The sequence below is a fragment of the Lolium perenne genome, chromosome 4, assembly GCF_019359855.2.
Source record: "Lolium perenne isolate Kyuss_39 chromosome 4, Kyuss_2.0, whole genome shotgun sequence".
Taxonomy (NCBI): domain Eukaryota; kingdom Viridiplantae; phylum Streptophyta; class Magnoliopsida; order Poales; family Poaceae; genus Lolium; species Lolium perenne.
In genome coordinates, this window is record NC_067247.2 from 148222132 (window position 1) to 148240572 (window position 18441).

Sequence of the window (18441 nt, forward strand, 5' to 3'; positions counted from 1 at the left end):
CCTGCGTACCGGAAGCTGGCGAACAGTTCCGGGTTCCTTGAGTCCAACCCCTCAAGATGGTGAAATGGTGGTGACCAAATCTCTGGTGGAGCGAGGCTTCTCCTTTCCGCCTTCAGATTTCTTCTCGGAAATCCTGAAGGTATATGGGCTCCAGCCCCACAACTTATCACCAAACAGCGTCTTGGCGATCAGCAACCATGTCACTCTCTGCGAGGGCCATCTCCGGGTACCTCCCGAACTTTCTCTTTTCCAATATTATTTCTCTGTCAAGAAGGAGAAGATCTGCCAGACCTTCGAGTTGGCCACTTGCGGGTCCATCACCTTCATGCTCTGCCCCAGCCGTGTCTACCCCCATACCGACCGCCACGAATCCACACGGTACTGGTCCAGAGGCTTCTTCTATCTGAAGGACGTCTCCGACCCGGCAGGCGAAAGGAGGCTGTCGCCCTTCAAGAACAGCCCCGCCAGCGAGAATCCGGCGTGGACGCAGTGCCCCCACCTCTCCGAGTCGCCTCAGCTGACCTGCGCTGTTAGGCGGATCTGCAAGCTCACGGAGGAGGGCCTGTCGGGGAAGGACCTCACCATGTCCTGGTTCACCAAGCGGATCCAACCACTTCAACATCGGGACCGCTTGATGTTCTATTACATAGGGCACGATGACCTGATGCGCGCCACGAAGCACAACCTCTCCGCCGACGCCATTGACAAGAGGATCCGGCTCCTCATTAAGATTCTGCGTGAACTTCATGTTCACGTGTGTAACAAAGATATCCACATCGACGGCTCCGGGACCGCGGTATGTTATCTTAACTCAATAATTGATTCTTTTGCAATCAAAATTTTGTCTAAGTGTTGGCTCTGTGACTTAGCTTGAAGCCCTCGAGGAAGGTGATCTCGGAACTCTCCACCGGGTCCCTCAATCGGGCAACACCGATCCGGAGGCCGCATCGGAGGCGGAAGCTCCCGAGGTTCCGCGCCCCTCCAAGAGGAAGAGGGCTGCTCCCTCCAGTCCTGCAGCAAAACGCGCCCGCGAAGTGCTTAGCACCGCGGCTACTCGGAAGGTAGAGGCGGAGAAGAAGCGCCTCGAACTCATCGATACCAGCAACAGAGCTCAACCCGACATCCATCAGTTCTTCAAGCCTTCCGGGTAAATGCTCGATTTCCGTATTCAAATCCTTCTGCTATCACGAGCACGCACTTACTTAGTTATTATGCTTTTTCCCTTTGCAGAAGTTCCGGAAGTCAGCCCCCAAGGCCCCAAGAGCCCTCAAGAAGAAGGTCAAGCCATCTCCGGCTTCCATTCCTGTTACGCCGGAGGTCGAGGTTCCGCCCAAGGCCTCCTCTGCCACCAAGCCGGATCCCAAGGACGTCATCAATATTGATGACCTTCCTGAAGACCCAATTGGCCACGGTGATTCCGGGAAGGGCGCATCCTCGTCTGCGCCTCCGCCTGAGCAACCAACTGCCACCTCCGCCGAACCAACGCCAGAGCAATACGAGCAGAAGGTGCAGCTTATTCATGCCACTAGCACGCTCCAAACTCACCCTCAGCCTACTCCGTCTCTGCAAAAGCTTCCCCTCTCACAACGCCACGCGGAAGTCTCCGCCATGATGGACAAGGTGTGGGGGCCTGCGAACACGGAGATGCAGGAGCTCTCCGACCTCGAGAGCGATCTCAAGGTCTTCTTTGCTAAGCACAAGGACGTGCGCCAGGTAACACTAGCCCCCAAGCATTGGGTGAGACATTTTTTCCGTGTAACGTGTGTTAGCCGATGCTTTCTTCAATATGTACCTTAGGCGGAGATTTAAAATTTTATTCCTCCAAGACTTTGAACTCCTCACCAGCCCCCAGAATTTTGATTATCCGGCTAACTCTTGTCTGCTTCTCAGAACATGCGGAAGCTGCATGAAGACCTGCGCGTTCACGTGCTGGAGCAAATGACAGAGATAGAGGGGCTGCGCCAGAATGCTAAAAAATAGCCAAAAGGCTATAAAGCACTTGGAAACCCGCCTTCAGGGTATGAACTCCGAGTTGGATTTGTATTTTGCCATAATCTTTCATGATGCATAACGTGCGTGTCTTTCCGCCTGCAGAAGAAACTGCCAAGCACTCCGCCTTCGATGACCTGTCCGCCAAAGTCAAAGTGCTCGAGGCGGAGAACGAATCCCTCAAAGACTTTATTAAAGATTCCTCCGACAAGGAGAATTTGGCGAGGAAGGAGCTCTCCGAGAAGCACGCCCGCGACGTGGCGGAACTCACTGACAAACTGAAGAAGAGCCAACAAAGGGTGACTTCCTTAGTGGCCAAAAATAAGGTGCTAGAAGCGGAGGCGGAGGCTATTGACAAGATGATCTTCCGTAAGCATCCTTTTCGTTGTAATTCCGGCTTCATCATATATTGCTCTATCCGCGAAGGAAACTGATCCCTAACCTTCACAGCGAGCCTTGGCTTTGAGTGGAACAAGGAATCAGCCCTCAAGAGGACGGAGGCATACGATGAAGCGCGGAGTTCCATCGATGAGCTGTTCGCAGCGTGTCGCGGAATCGCCAAGACCCTGTCCTTGAAGAGGGCCAAGACCACAGTGATTGACACTATGTCAAAACTGATGAAGCAGGTGCCGAAGTTCATCAAGGACTGGCAAGAGTCTTCCGCTCGCGGAGTCGCCTCCCTTGTCTTAGCCACCTGCAAGGCGCACTTCCCTTCCCTGAACTTCGCGGATATTGCGCGCGACACTCCCAAGGGTGCCAACATGCGCTCCATACTCGCGGAGACCAAAGGGTTCGATCAGCTGTTTGTTAGGCGAGTTAACCACTCGTTCTGGTATCACAAGTATGATCTGCCCAAGGGTTTCTCCGACGCGGAAGATGAGGAGGAAGGCGAGCCGGAATACTATGCGGAAGGCTCCGGGTCGAGCGTGGAGCTGTCCGAGGAAGGCTATGATGAAGAATCCGGCATGGGCTCCGGCGACGACGACGACGATGGCTCCGCCTATGTGGCATCTGAGGAGGAGGATCATTCCTCCGAGTAAAACTCCTGTGAAATAAAGAAACAATGTTGCATCATTTTGGCCCCGGAGTGGGTTTGTAATATAACTTAAATTTTTAAGTAGCTAGGGACGAAACAATTATGCATGGGCGGAAACAATTATCCTGTTATCCTTTAATATTACTTACAAGTTTCGTTTTTGTTGGAAAGAAAGTGTTGATTTCATTGTTTTCCGGCTTGCTCGTTTGACCTTCCGCGAGCCGGAAGACCTTTAGCCGGAAACACTTGCCAGCGACGATGAAGCCCAATGGCAATCCGTCAATAACCGCGGAAACAAGCCCCCAGCTTAGGTGCCGGAAGTCGCTACTAGGAATCCACGAGTTCGCAACAGAAAACATTTCCATCAGAAAACTTAAGCTTACGTCCTAAAGGACGATTTTTGAAAATCACAACTTTCATACGCGCCTAGGCGGAGATATCCAGCTCTGCGGTTTTAGTCAGAAAACTTACATGATCTAAAAATGAACAAGTAAAGGAGGTAAAAGACTCAGAGAGTGAACCAAAAGCTTTATTTCATTGATCATGTATAACTATTACAGAGTATGTAACTCGGAAAATTATGCTAAGTGTGAAAAGGACGTAGCTGTGCAATGTTCCAAGGGCGATCTGTCTCATCGTAGATGTCATCCGGATCCTCACGCTTGCGTTTCCGGTACCAGTTAGTGATACGTCTCCGACGTATCAATAATTTCTTATGTTCCACGCCACATTATTGATGATATCTACATGTTTTATGTATACTTTATGTCATATTTATGCATTTTCCGGCACTAACCTATTAACGAGATGCCGAAGAGCCAGTTGCTGTTTTCTGCTGTTTTTGGTTTCAGAAATCCTAGTAAGGAAATATTCTCGGAATTGGACGAAATCAACGCCCAGGTGCCTATTTTGCCACGAAGCTTCCAGAAGACCGAAGGGAAGACGAAGTGGGGCTACGGGGCGCCGCCACACGTGTGGCGCGGCCCAAGGGGGGGCCCGCGTGGCCCTAGCGTGTGGGGCCCCCGTGTGGCCCCCAGACCTGCCCTTCCGCCTACATATAGCCTTCGTCGCGAAACCCCCAGTACCGAGAGCGACGATACGGAAAACCTTCCAGAGACGCCGCCGCCGCCAATCCCATCTCGGGGGATTCAAGAGATCGCCTCCGGCACCCTGCCGGAGAGGGGAATCATCTCCCGGAGGATTCTACACCGCCATGGTCGCCTCCGGAGTGATGAGTGAGTAGTTCACCCCTGGACTATGGGTCCATAGCAGTAGCTAGATGGTCGTCTTCTCCTTATGTGCTTCATTGTCGGATCTTGTGAGCTGCCTAACATGATCAAGATCATCTATCTGTAATGCTATATGTTGTGTTTGTTGGGATCCGATGGATAGAGAATACTATGTTATGTTGATTATCAATCTATTACCTATGTGTTGTTTATGATCTTGCATGCTCTCCGTTATTAGTAGAGGCTCTGGCCAAGTTTTTACTCTTAACTCCAAGAGGGAGTATTTATGCTCGATAGTGGGTTCATGCCTCCATTAAATCTAGGACAGTGATAGAAAGTTCTAAGGTTGTGGATGTGCTGTTGCCACTAGGGATAAAACATTGATGCTATGTCCGAGGATGTAGTTATTGATTACATTACGCACCATACTTAATGCAATTGTCTGTTGTTTGCAACTTAATACTGGAAGGGGTTCGGATAATAACCTGAAGGTGGACTTTTTAGGCATAGATGCATGATGGATAGCGGTCTATGTACTTTGTCGTAATGCCCAATTAAATCTCACAATACTCATCATATCATGTATGTGCATTGTCATGCCCTCTCTATTTGTCAATTGCCCAACTGTAATTTGTTCACCCAACATGCTATTTATCTTATGGGAGAGACACCACTAGTGAACTGTGGACCCCGGTCCATTCTTTTACATCGATACAATCTACTGCAATACTTGTTCTACTGTTCTCTGCAAATAATCATCATCCACACTATACATCTAATCCTTTGTTACAACAAGCCGGTGAGATTGACAACCTCACTGTTTCGTTGGGGCAAAGTACTTTGGTTGTGTTGTGCAGATTCCACGTTGGCGCCGGAATCCCTGGTGTTGCGCCGCACTACATCTCGCCGCCATCAACCTTCAACGTGCTTCTTGGCTCCTACTGGTTCGATAAACCTTGGTTTCTTACTGAGGGAAAACTTGCCGCTGTACGCATCACACCTTCCTCTTGGGGTTCCCAACGGTCGCGTGCTGTATGCGTATCAAGACTGTTTTCTGGCGCCATTGCCGGGGAACTGAAGAAAAGTTACACCACAGAGATCTCTAACTCCCACGTCAACTTTTCGCCAGCAACTGTTTTCTGGCGCCGTTGCCGGGGAGATCAAGACACGCTGCAAGGGGAGTCTCCACATCCCAATCTCTTTACTTTGTTTTTGTCTTGCTTTATTTTATTTACTGCTTTGTTTGCTGCATTATATCAAAACACAAAAAAATTAGTTGCTAGTTTTACTTTATTTACTGTCTTGTTTGCACTCTATATCAAAAACACAAAAAAAAAATTAGTTACTTGCATTTACTTATTTCAACATGTTTCCTTTTAATTTCACTGTAAAAGATATACCTGTGGGACAAGGGTCTATAATTGGAAGAGATAATATAGATGAATTTTTCACCCACGTTAGTATGCATGAAGATCTTAAAGATATAACTCTTGCAAAAGTTGTCCCTACTTATGAAGATGCCTCTGTTTGTTTGGTACGCATGATGGAAGCTAGATTTATTAGTCTCAACCCCATGATACAACACATGTTTCTTACACTTTCTGATATGGAGAGGGGAGAGAAGAGAGATTTTGTTCTAAAGGTCTTAGTGCGAGAATTTGCGGATATAGCTAAAGAAGCTAGAAAAGTTTTTAGTAAGCATGATAGGCTTGGCATGATCACCGATTTTAAAAGAACACTTGAAAAGATGGATATGGATAGAATTAAGTATACTAATAATGTTAATAATGGTGGGGAGATTAAAGCACCAAAACCATGTAAGCTCCTAGCAATGCATGAGGCACTAGAAAATAACTATGCTTGGCTTGTTCCTGAAAATTTGTTTGATGAGAGTAGCAAGCCCAAGACTAATGAAAAGGGAGCCGCTGAAACTTATGTATCCAAAATACTATGCATGGTTGAGAAAACTCCACACCCCGCTGTAGATGCACCATCTTTTGATAATACTTGATACACACTTTCTGCGCCTAGCTGAAAGGCGTTAAAGAAAAGCGCTTGTGGGAGACAACCCATGTTTTTACTACAGTGCCTTTATTTTATATTTGAGTCTTGGAAGTTGTTACTACTGTAGCAACCTCTCCTTATCTTAGTTTTGTGCATTGTTGTGCCAAGTAAAGTCGTTGATAGTAAGGTTCATACTAGATTTGGATTACTGCGCAGAAATAGATTTCTTTGCTGTCACGAATCTGGGCAAAATTCTCTGTAGGTAACTCAGAAAATTATGCCAATTTACGTGAGTGATCCTCAGATATGCACGCACCTTTCATTCAATTTGAGCATTTTCATTTGAGAAAGTCTGGTGACTCAATAAAATTCGTCTTTACGAACTGTTCTGTTTTGACAGATTCTGCCTTTTATTTCGCATTGCCTGTTTTGCTATGCTTGATGGATTTTTCGATTCCATTAACTTTCAGTAGCTTTGTGCAATATCCAGAAGTATTAAGATTGATTGTGTCACCTCTGAACATGTAAATTTTGATTGTGCACTAACCCTCTAATGAGTTGTTTTGAGTTTGGTGTGGAGGAAGTTTTCAAGGATCAAGAGAGGAGGATGATACAACATGATCAAGGAGAGTGAAAGATCTAAGCTTGGGGATGCCCCGGTGGTTCACCCCTGCATATATTAAGAAGACTCAAGCGTCTTAGCTTGGGGATGCCCAAGGCATCCCCTTCTTCATCGACAACATTATCAGGTTCCTCTAGTGAAACTATATTTTTATTCCATCACATCTTATGCACTTTGCTTGGAGCGTCGGTTTGTTTTTGTTTTGTTTGAATAAAATGGATCCTAGCATTCTTTGTGTGGGAGAGAGACACGCTCCGCTGTTGCATATGGACAAATATGTCCTTAGGCTTTACTCATAATATTCATGGCGAAAGTTTCTTCTTCGTTAAATTGTTATATGGTTGGAAACGGAAAATGATACATGTAGTAATTGCTAAAATGTCTTGGATAATGTGATACTTGGCAATTGTTGTGCTCATGATTAAGCTCTTGCATCATATACTTTGCACCTATTAATGAAGAAATACATAGAGCTTGCTAAAATTTGGTTTGCATAATTGGTCTCTCTAAGGTCTAGATAATTTCTAGTAAAGAGTTTGAACAACAAGGAAGACGGTGTAGAGTCTTATAATGTTTACAATATGTCTTTTATGTGAGTTTTGCTGCACCGGTTCATCCTTGTGTTTGTTTCAAATAAACCTTGCTAGCCTAAGCCTTGTATCGAGAGGGAATACTTCTCATGCATCCAAAATCCTTGAGCCAACCACTATGCCATTTGTGTCCACCATACCTACCTACTACATGGTATTTCTCCGCCATTCCAAAGTAAATTGCTTGAGTGCTACCTTTAAAATTTCTATTCTTCACCTTTACAATATATAGCTCATGGGACAAATAGCCTAAAAACTATTGTGGTATTGAATATGTACTTATGCACTTTATCTCTTATTAAGTTGCTTGTTGTGCGATAACCATGTTCCTGGGGACGCCATCAACTACTCTTTGTTGAATATCATGTGAGTTGCTATGCATGTCCGTCTTGTCCGAAGTAAGGGAGATTTACCACTAAAATGGTTAGAGCATGCATAATGTTAGAGAAGAACATTGGACCGCTAACTAAAGCCATGATCCATGGTGGAAGTTTTAGTTTTGGACAAATATCCTCAATCTCATATGAGAAAATTAATTGTTGCTAAATGCTTATGCATTAAAGAGGAGTCCATTATCTGTTGTCTATGTTGTCCCGGTATGGATGTCTAAGTTGAGAATAATCAATAGCGAGAAATCCAATGCGAGCTTTCTCCTTAGACCTTTGTACAGGCGGCATAGAGGTACCCCTTTGTGACACTTGGTTAAAACATGTGCATTGCGATGATAATCCAGGTAATCCGAGCTAATTAGGACAAGGTGCGGGCACTATTAGTATACTATGCATGAGGCTTGCAACTTGTAGGATATAATTTACATAACACATATGCTTTATTACTACCGTTGACAAAATTGTTTCTTGTTTTCAAAACCAAAGCTCTAGCACAAATATAGCAATCGATGCTTCCCTCTGCGAAGGGCCTTTCTTTTACTTTTATTGTTGAGTCAGTTCACCTATCTCAATCCACCTCAAGAAGCAAACACTTGTGTGAACTGTGCATTGATTCCTACATACTTGCATATTGCACTTGTTATATTACTCTATGTTGACAATTATCCATGAGATATACATGTTATAAGTTGAAAGCAACCGCTGAAACTTAATCTTCCTTTGTGTTGCTTCAATGCCTCTACTTTGAATTATTGCTTTATGAGTTAACTCTTATGCAAGACTTATTGATGCTTGTCTAGAAGTACTATTCATGAAAAGTCTTTGCTTTATGATTCATTTGTTTACTCATGTCATTTACATTGTTTTGATCGCTGCATTCATTACATACGCTTACAATAGTATGATCAAGGTTATGATGGCATGTCACTCCAGAAATTATCTTTGTTATCATTTACCTGCTCGGGACGAGCAGAAACTAAGCTTGGGGATGCTGATACGTCTCCGACGTATCGATAATTTCTTATGTTCCATGCCACATTATTCATGATATCTACATGTTTTATGCATACTTTATGTCATATTTATGCATTTTCCGGCACTAACCTATTAACGAGATGCCGAAGAGCCGATTCTTGTTTTCATTGTTTTTGGTTTCAGAAATCCTAGTAAGGAAATATTCTCGGAATTGGACGAAATCAACGCCCAGGTGCCTATTTTGCCACGAAGCATCCAGAAGACCGAAGGGAAGACGAAGTGGGGCCACGGGGCGCCGCCACACTAGGGCGGCGCGGCCCTAGCGTGTGGGGCCCCCGTGTCCCTGACCTGCCCTTCCGCCTACATATAGCCTTCATCGCGAAACCCCCAGTACCGAGAGCGACGATACAGAAAACCTTCCAGAGACGCCGCCGCCGCCAATCCCATCTCGAGGGATTCAAGAGATCGCCTCCGGCACCCTGCCGGAGAGGGGAATCATCTCCCGGAGGATTCTACACCGCCATGGTCGCCTCCAGAGTGATGAGTGAGTAGTTCACCCCTGGACTATGGGTCCATAGCAGTAGCTAGATGGTCGTCTTCTCCTTATGTGCTTCATTGTCGGATCTTGTGAGCTGCCTAACATGATCAAGATCATCTATCTGTAATGCTATATGTTGTGTTTGTTGGGATCCGATGGATAGAGAATACTATGTTATGTTGATTATCAATCTATTACCTATGTGTTGTTTATGATCTTGCATGCTCTCCGTTATTAGTAGAGGCTCTGGCCAAGTTTTTACTCTTAACTCCAAGAGGGAGTATTTATGCTCGATAGTGGGTTCATGCCTCCATTAAATGCAGGACGATGATGAAAGTTCTAAGGTTGTGGATGTGCTGTTGCCACTAGGGATAAAACATTGATGCTATGTCCGAGGATGTAGTTATTGATTACATTACTCACCATACTTAATGCAATTGTTTGTTGTTTGCAACTTAATACTGGAAGGGGTTCGGATGATAACCTGAAGGTGGGCTTTTTAGGCATAGATGCATGCTGGATAGCGGTCTATGTACTTTGTCGTAATTACTTCTATAAATGTTCCTAGACTACTCGGGCGTTGGAGGCACCTCAGAGGGGCAAATCGATCGAGTCCGCTCGTTTCACCCGCGACAGTGAATTCCTCCACCCGCGGTTCACCTCGTCCGTCAGATTGCAGTAATTTTGGCTTACCTACCGATGCACGTTCGTGGTCCATGACAGCTGGGTCCATTTAGATGCGGGGCCACCAGGAAGAGAGAGCGTGGGCTGCTGAGGCCAGTCGGTTATGCTTTTCGTGTGAGCGGATGCACGGAATGGTGAAAACCTAGATCGAGATTCACTCCCCAATCCCGTCCATCCTTTCCTCCCCAATCCTCGTCTCTCCTTCTCCCCAACCGTGGCGGCGCGCGTGGAGGAGCGGAAAGGGACGGCGGTGACCCATGCGGCGCCAGCGGTGGCGGACTCGCCCTTCCCCGCGCACGAGGAGACGAGATCGGAGGGGCCCTCGTCCTGCGCGAGTGGCGGCGTGCGGCTCCTGTCCTCTCGGCTGCGCGCCTAGCGACAGCGGCGGCTGGACGTGGCGGTGGCAGGCAGCGCGCGCGCAGGCGGCGGCGCGTCCACTGCCGGTGGAGCTCAAGATCTCTGGCCGCTGGACAAGGAGGGAAGGAGCATCGCCGCCTGGATTCGCGCCGCTGCCAGCTGGAATCGCGCCGTCGCCGGCCAGAATCGTGCCTCCTCCGCCTGGAATCGCGCCTCCTCAACCTGGATTCGTCCCTCCTCCACCTGGATTCGCCCTTCCCCAACGTCTGGCGTCGCCTCTGCTGCTGGTCTGCTGCTTCCCCAAGGTACTGCATCCGCCTCTGTTTCTTAGCACGTACCTGAGCTTGCTTGCTGCTCCCCCGTTGGTGGTGGTGCTGATGGTTTGACCCGATTGCTTGGCTGGCCAGGGAGTGATTGAGGGCAGTGGTGATCCTTCAGACTCAGTCATCAAGAAAAGGCACAAAATGGGGCGGTTCTTCTATCTCATATCATGTATTTACTTTATTATGATTTTTTTTATTTATGATCTGTTATATTATTGCATTTATACTATACTTGCCGTATCGCCGTTTCGCTGTTTTTTGAAATCGCCGTATGCCGTATCGCCGTCTCCGTATCGCCGTATCCGTGTTGCCGTATCGGTGCTTCGTAGCCAGTATGTAATCTTGGTAGCAGAAAATAATTCAAACTTGACTTAGCTTGTTTTAAATATCTATTGTTCGTTGGCTGTCCGTTGTTACTTTCCAGCCGCGGATTCATACGAGTTGGATATCTCCCTGTTTTAACGGTAGCATAAACTTTCTGTGGTGAATTTGTTAGATATCTATTGTAGCTAGGCATAATTATTGTTATTTTATATGAATATTTGCAGGAGGAATTTTTTTGATCATACAAAGTCGTTCTTCTGAAAACTGGCTTGAACTTATACGTGGAAGCATGCCTATATATAAATTCCGAAAGATTATTTTAAGATTATCACCTTTGATCTCCCGCACTCCAAGCTTTTGCTTCTATGGTAAGACAATCTATCACTTAGTTGCTCTGACGAAAAGGGCAAGATAGTTGTATGCTTGCCAACTGTGCAAGGCCTTACTTTACAAGTTTGTCAAACCAGGAATAAATGATGTAGAACGAGTGAACCAATTAATTATTCCATCTGTATATACAATTTCACATGCTTTGTAAATATGAATTTTGTAAGTGAAATTATATTGCCACTCTATATCAGTCTTTCACTTTCAGTGGTCAGGCACATTTTTTATGCATCCTGCTCATATCATGTCATGCTAATATGCTGTGTTCAGCAGATACACTGTAATATTTGTCCCTTGTTTCTGCCGTGCTGCAGGAAATTGAAAATAATTCAAACTTGACTTAGCTTGTTTTAAATATCTATTGTTCGTTGGCTGTCCGTTGTTACTTTCCAGCCGCGGATTCATACGAGTTGGATATCACCCTGTTATAACGGTAGCATAAACTTTTCTGTGGTGAATTTGTTAGATATCTATTGTAGCTAGGCATAATTATTGTTATTTTATATGAATATTTGCAGGAGGAATTTGTTTGATCATACAAAGTCGTTCTTCTGAAAACTGGCTTGAACTTATACGTGGAAGCATGCCTATATATAAATTCCGAAAGATTATTTTAAGATTATCACCTTTGATCTCCCGCACTCCAAGCTTTTGCTTCTATGGTAAGACAATCCATCACTTAGTTGCTCTGATGAAAAGGGCAAGATAGTTGTATGCTTGCCAACTGTGCAAGGCCTTACTTTACAAGTTTGTCAAACCAGGAATATTTGTCCCTTGTTTCTGCCGTGCTGCAGGAAATTTTAAATCTTCATTATGCGTGATCGCAAGTGATGATATATTTCTTAGAAATTAAAATGTTGCTTGGCCCTACATGGCAACATCCTAATACTTATGCATACAATGGGAAGTGTATTGCTTCTGGTCTGTGATGTCTTTAATTTTAGCTCCAGGTTATGCAAAGCTTATTTTGTATGTACCTAAAAGTTGTGTTTTGTAAATGTTGAAGATTTATAATTTCTGGAATGCGCCCTATTTTACACTAGCTTATTTGCAAATAATGGTTTTGTGATCTTTGGTATTAATTAGAGAGAATGCTAAAGTATATAGAAGAGCGGTATCTGTAATCATGGGATGTTGTGGTTTAAGCTTGCTTGAATCTTGGTCCAGCTGATGTGCATATCCATTGCCTCTTGTGTTGTTGATTGCTTTGCCGTCTTTCAGCACCTCAGAAAGGCTTTGATTTTTTTTGGGAGAATAGAATCGGTGAATTGAGTCGTTGTGGCTATTCGGTTCATATTGCCCTATTTGATTCATTTGTTCATATTTTTTAAAATAATTTTATTTCGGACCAGCCATTTGACTAAAATAGATTGTTACTTTTTTAGATATGATGCCATTGGCCAGCATGCAGTTCCAGTACCTATCATCATTGTCACTCCATGGGGTACCACAGGTTGTCTCTTGTGTATAGTATTTCGTTCAGTAGCAAAATAGTCTGTACATGTTGGAATAAATGCACAGCTCATACTCCGGTTACTCATTAATTGCATTTTGCACACAGTATTAGTTGAGGAAAGTGGGGTTCGGAACTCTAGCAGAGAAACTGAAGAAAAGTGGGATTTCAGTCTAGCCATATGCTACGCGACTCCTGCTGATTCTAACTTGAGGAGGACATATTAGAGGTTATAATGTACTCCCTACGGTCCATAATTCTTATCATGGTTTTATTTCTGGATTTTGTTGCTTGATGATTATGTACGATTTTATTTCTGGATTTTGTTGCTTGATTATCATGTAAGGATTTTAATATTCATAATTACTTGATGATTATGTTTGAATGCTTGCAGATTCCGGTTTTAGTTAGCCTAGATTAATTATTGTCATGTCTTTCTGTCGGTTATCAGGATTAGTGCTTTTGGTGGTCCAATTTGGCAAGAACACGAAGAAGGCCGAGTTGGTGATGGCCCCTTATGAGAGTGGCACTGGTAACGGGAAGCTTATATGACGTCGAAGAGGCTGCTGAGCAACCCACAGGTAATGTAGCTTACAGAACTGAATTATGAATGTGTTTAACTTAATTTTACATTCTTAAGGATTAACTTGGACCTTTAGGTGCTTCTTTGCAGGACCTAAATTATTTATTAACATGTATTTCCTGTCAACATTATTGGGTTTGCTGGTTCAGTTTATCAAGAATAATGTTGTATATTTTTCTACTTTAAAGTGCTAATTTTTTGCTGAAACTACTGTATTTTGCATAATGTCACGCTGAGCCATCATTAACAGGATAGCCATCATTAACAGGATAGTTAAAAACATGGAAATTGAAGAATTTCTAAGCCGTTTACTAATCTTCTAGATTTGACTAATTTGATGATTATGAAGTTTGAACTCCGCTAATTCGTCAAGGCCGATCAGAGTACAATATGATGTCAAGAAACCCTGCAATCTTATTGAACCAGTAGGAAGAGTTTCAGTACGGTAAAAGGATTCCAATTCTGAATTCTGTTGCAACAGAAAACTTGATACATCCTCTGTAGAATGTGCACTTATCATGTGTTATATATGTCCTACCTTGTTGGAATGAAGCTTTCTTAGATTGAGATTGCCTTTTAAACTCCACTTGAGTAAGAATCTTTTGTCGGTAACACTACAACCTTGTGTATATCACGGCTTTTCCACTAAATTGATAATGCAGTAACGTATTATCACTATCTCCATTGTATTTGACATTGTCTTCACCGCTCTGAATACAGTTCCCCTAGGATGATTTATCTTGCAGATGGACTTCCGTTATTAAGTGAGGTATCATATTTACTCACTGAACAATATGCACTACTTTACCATCATACAGTGTCTTCTCTGCAACTGGAAAAAAGTTGCTGTAATTTATACAGATGTTCTACTACTTTACCATCATATAGTATCTTTCTGCAACTGGAAAAAAGGTTGCTATAATTTATATAGATATTGTACAGCATATAGAGAAAGGTTCTACTAGAAATCTGATTTCTTCCGTTCACTTTACCAATCTTTAATTTGCCCTAGACAGGGGCCTTATTCCTAGATGTACCTGGAAGGCAGGACTTTGAAAGAAAAGAAGTTGTTTCATGTTTAAATCTGTACTGTCATTTATTAAAAACGGTAATCTTGATGGAGGTTTCAAACGTGAAGCATCAGTTTAAAAATACGTGTACATGCTATTTTTGTTGAGTCTCCATATCCTTAGAGCACTTGGTTTTGCCACAACATTAATTAATTTGGCTCGAGCTGTCTGTTTACCACGAGTGCATCATGAATATCTGTCTTTTTTAAATGCTAATTTGTGGTTTGCATCTGGCTGAACAGGTTTTGTATGTAATCCTTGCTCCACCAATGACAATATAAGCTTGCCATATTTTGGTAACTGAGTTCAAGCATATGCATAATAAATTTTAAATGGCATATCATTTTCCATTTCAAACTGTGTCCTAGAAATAATATTGATAACAGACCATGTAGAAGACCCAACAGTTTTACTAATTTTTTTCTAGGCCCGCTCATTGGTATTTCTGTGAGCTTCCGGTTTCAGTTTTCCAATAGTATTATTGATGCTTTAGGTTTGGTATCATCTGGTTCAAGCACTCACAAGAACGACACTTATTGTAGGTGCACAATACAGTACTTACGTGCGATAAAATCACGATAAATCGAGAGCAAGGAGAAATTTTGCCATCCACAGTGATGGAATGCTATAACACATGTGTTGATCTGGAAGCACATGATTAGCAAATTTCTATGAAATCATCTGAGAGCTTCAACTGTTCCGTATAGGAGCTTCAACCCGATCTGATCATCTGACCATTTTATGGAGTGGTGTTGGCTGCAGGATGGTGTCGCTGCAGGATGACACATGATTAGCAAATTTCTATGAATATTACCACAGGTGCAATTATCCCTCCTCCCAAAGTGGATTGTTTATTTCATTATGGAATCCATTTTCCCCATTATGTTTACTTGGCAACCATTTATTGATCGCCCCCCAAGTCAGATGACGACGAGCCCGTGAATCAATGGAGGAGGAGGCCATGGAAGAGAGAAAGGATGTGTGAAGATGTTGTGGTTACCGACGGAGCGCTAGCTGTGGGCGACGACCGGGCCAGGCAAGTTCATCTCATCCCTCTCCCCTGAGTCTCTCTCTCCTGCGCGGTAGTGCAGACTCATGGCGTGTGGTAGTGCAGACTCATGGCGTGTGGTAGTATCTGGTGGCGCGTGCGGCAACACTCACCCAGATCGACTCGATTCTTTTACCTTCGTAGCAGCAGTAAACAAGGCATGCTATTTTTATCGATTAGCTACTTTCTTTTCTTGGTATAAATTTTTGAAGTGTTAGGGAGTTGCAGATTCTGTGATCGCGCATTTGATTTTTTGAGAGTCCAACACTCTGGTTCCTAATTAATAATTAATGCGTTTTCTAAACATGCTGTGTGCCGGATATCGAGGTAGTCTGGGTGAGGCCGGTTCAGCCCTGACCCATGACCTCCTTCTTGCTCTAGACCAGGTGGGACATGCTAAATTTCAGATGCTTTGTTCACCATTATCAGAGGTCATCATGTACTTTGAGGCACATAATATGTTCCTTGGCAGTTTCAAATGGAATTGACATCAATTCTCTCGTTTCGCAGGTCAGAAGCAGGCAAGGAGATCTGCACCATAGTGCAAGGGGAGAGGGGGATTTTTCATTTTATTGTCAGTTATCTAGGGTACGCATGCAACCATGGGAATATACCTAATGCCAAGGGAACTTTTGTGGTTGCTGGATATGTCTATTTACATTAAAATTCATGTTTGGTGGCCGATATTGACATCAGGTCTGAGAAATAGAGGTGGATGGGGAGCACGCACTTTAAATTTATATGTGTAACCTTATTTTGAACGTTTTGGATGCACATGAATGATGTTGTATTTCATCTTTTTTTGAAATGTTGAGACTACCTTTTTTTATTTTGACCAAAATTAATGAGTTAGTCTTTTAATTTGGTCATATAGAACATGTATAGAAAAAGAAACACAACTTATTTGATTGTGTATAACCCATTTTCATTTTTTATTTCACTTTCTTTCCTCAAAATTATAGCAACCGCAGAGCATGGAAAACAAAACTTTTGGCTTAAGTATTGACGGTTGCGCCAAGTGACTTATTAGTTGGAAACAAAATAAAATATATTGTTGCAGATAAGTACATATGTCAAACAATCGTAATACTGAATGACTATTGAGATAAGGCCCGTGCTTTAGCAGTTCTACGTGCCCCGCGACGAGTGCTTCAACCACGTCAAGAAGGCCGACTTCACCTCCTACCTCCTTAAGGCAATCAGCGCCGGCATCCTCCCCCTCGCGACAAGATTGGGAGGAGACGAGCGTAGGCCGAAGGTCGGAGGCCCCACTCAAGGAGGCCGTCGGGGCATCGGCAGCAGCAGCTGTGGCAGGGGCAGGGCATGCGGCGGCGGGCGGAGCGCGAGGTGCGGCAGGAGTTCCTGTTGTGGCTGCCTGCCGCGGCAGACAAACTACCAGAATTCCTGCCGTGGCAGCCTGCCGCGGCAGAGAAAACGCCGAATTCTCTGCCGCGACAGAGGACCCCGCTGGGCGAGGCGGTGTCGAGGCGGGGGCGCTCGAGGCCGGGGCTGGCGCACTTGGGGCCGGCGCTAGGGTGCACGGGGCCGGTGCAAGAGCTCGCGTTGGCGGCATGGGCGGCGTGCCGAAGAGGTCGTCGAGTCCGCGCGACGCAGGAGGCGCAAGCGCGGATGACGAAGCTGCATGCTGAACAGGATTAACCTTCTCATCGAAGACAACATGTCGCGAGATGAGTATTCTTCCAATGACAGGGTTAAAGCAGCGGTAACTTAGATGGTTAGAGGGATACCCAAGAAAGACACATGCCATGGAACGAGCACTAAGCTTATGTGGAGCGGTGGACGCGATTTTAGGATAACAAAGACAACCGAAGACACGAAGATCAATGTATGAGGGAGGATGACCGTGGAGGCATGTGTACGGAACATGGGACTTTATTGTTGTACTAGGACAACGATTAAGCAGGTATGTGGCAGCAGCCAGAGCGTCGGCCCAGAGAGGAGCTGGAATGTGAGCCTGAAACATAAGGGTGCGCATAGTATCATTAATGGTACGAATGGCATGCTCGGCTTTACCGTTCTGCTGGGAAGTGCATGGCCATAATAGTCGCAGGACGGTGCCGTGGGTGGTGAGGAGATTATCAACAGTCTTGTTGAGGAACTCGAAACCGTTATCTGTCTAGAGGGAGCGAATAGTGACACCAAACTGCGTGCGCGTAAGCGAATTTTTTTTCCAAGAGTACATGGGCAACTTATTAGTTGGGCAACTTATTAAAGCGGCGTCTATTCCTAGAAATTATTTCAAACTTATTAAAACACCATGCATAGGTACACTTAAACATTGCGATGAGAGACAAATGTGCAAGTAACGAAATAAGAAATCGCAGCCACTTTCCGGTGATGGCAACTGCATTGCCCAAAGGAAAGTGGAAGAGACATCGAGAGCATTACCCAAATGAGAGTACAAGGGCCGTCGAGGGCGTTTCCTCCAACTAAACACGCTGAATACTACTATAGCTCACCATGGGACGGCCATCGAAAGAGCTACACGCTCCCGAGCCTCCAGTATTGAAATAAACAAACGGTTACGATGAGCAACGCGGTAACACGCCCCGTCGGATACTGTTGTACTCGATCCAAGAGCTCTGCTCCAACCCTCGGTACTAAAATAAGCCAAACCCTATGGTTAGCCTCCGCCATTTGCGCGATAGCGCAACGGGTATTATTTGAAAGTTATTAAAACGCCGTGCATAGGTACACTTAAACACTGCGATGAAAGACAAATGTGCAAGTGATGAAATAAGAAATCGCAGCCACTTAACCATAATACCCGTGATAGCAAGTGGATTACGCAAAGGAAAGTGGAAGAGATATCGAGAGCA

The 18441-nt window shown here is 44.5% G+C and overlaps 1 long non-coding RNA gene across 5 annotated transcripts; it reads left to right on the forward strand.

Moving 5' to 3' along the window:
* Window positions 1-10216: 10216 nt before the first annotated feature.
* On the forward strand, window positions 10217-16362 carry LOC127294815 (uncharacterized). 5 transcript variants are annotated; one of them, XR_007847060.1, is made up of 11 exons: window positions 10218-10718; window positions 10821-10905; window positions 11285-11428; window positions 11966-12109; window positions 12833-12900; window positions 13009-13129; window positions 13352-13481; window positions 14204-14252; window positions 15096-15372; window positions 15478-15987; window positions 16112-16362. It is a non-coding gene; the product is annotated as an uncharacterized lncRNA (long non-coding RNA). The 5 variants fall into 5 exon arrangements; XR_007847061.2 differs by having other exon boundaries at window positions 10217-10718; window positions 10821-11428; window positions 13009-13137; XR_007847062.2 differs by having other exon boundaries at window positions 10217-10718; window positions 10821-11428; window positions 15478-16032.
* Window positions 16363-18441: the final 2079 nt, after the last annotated feature.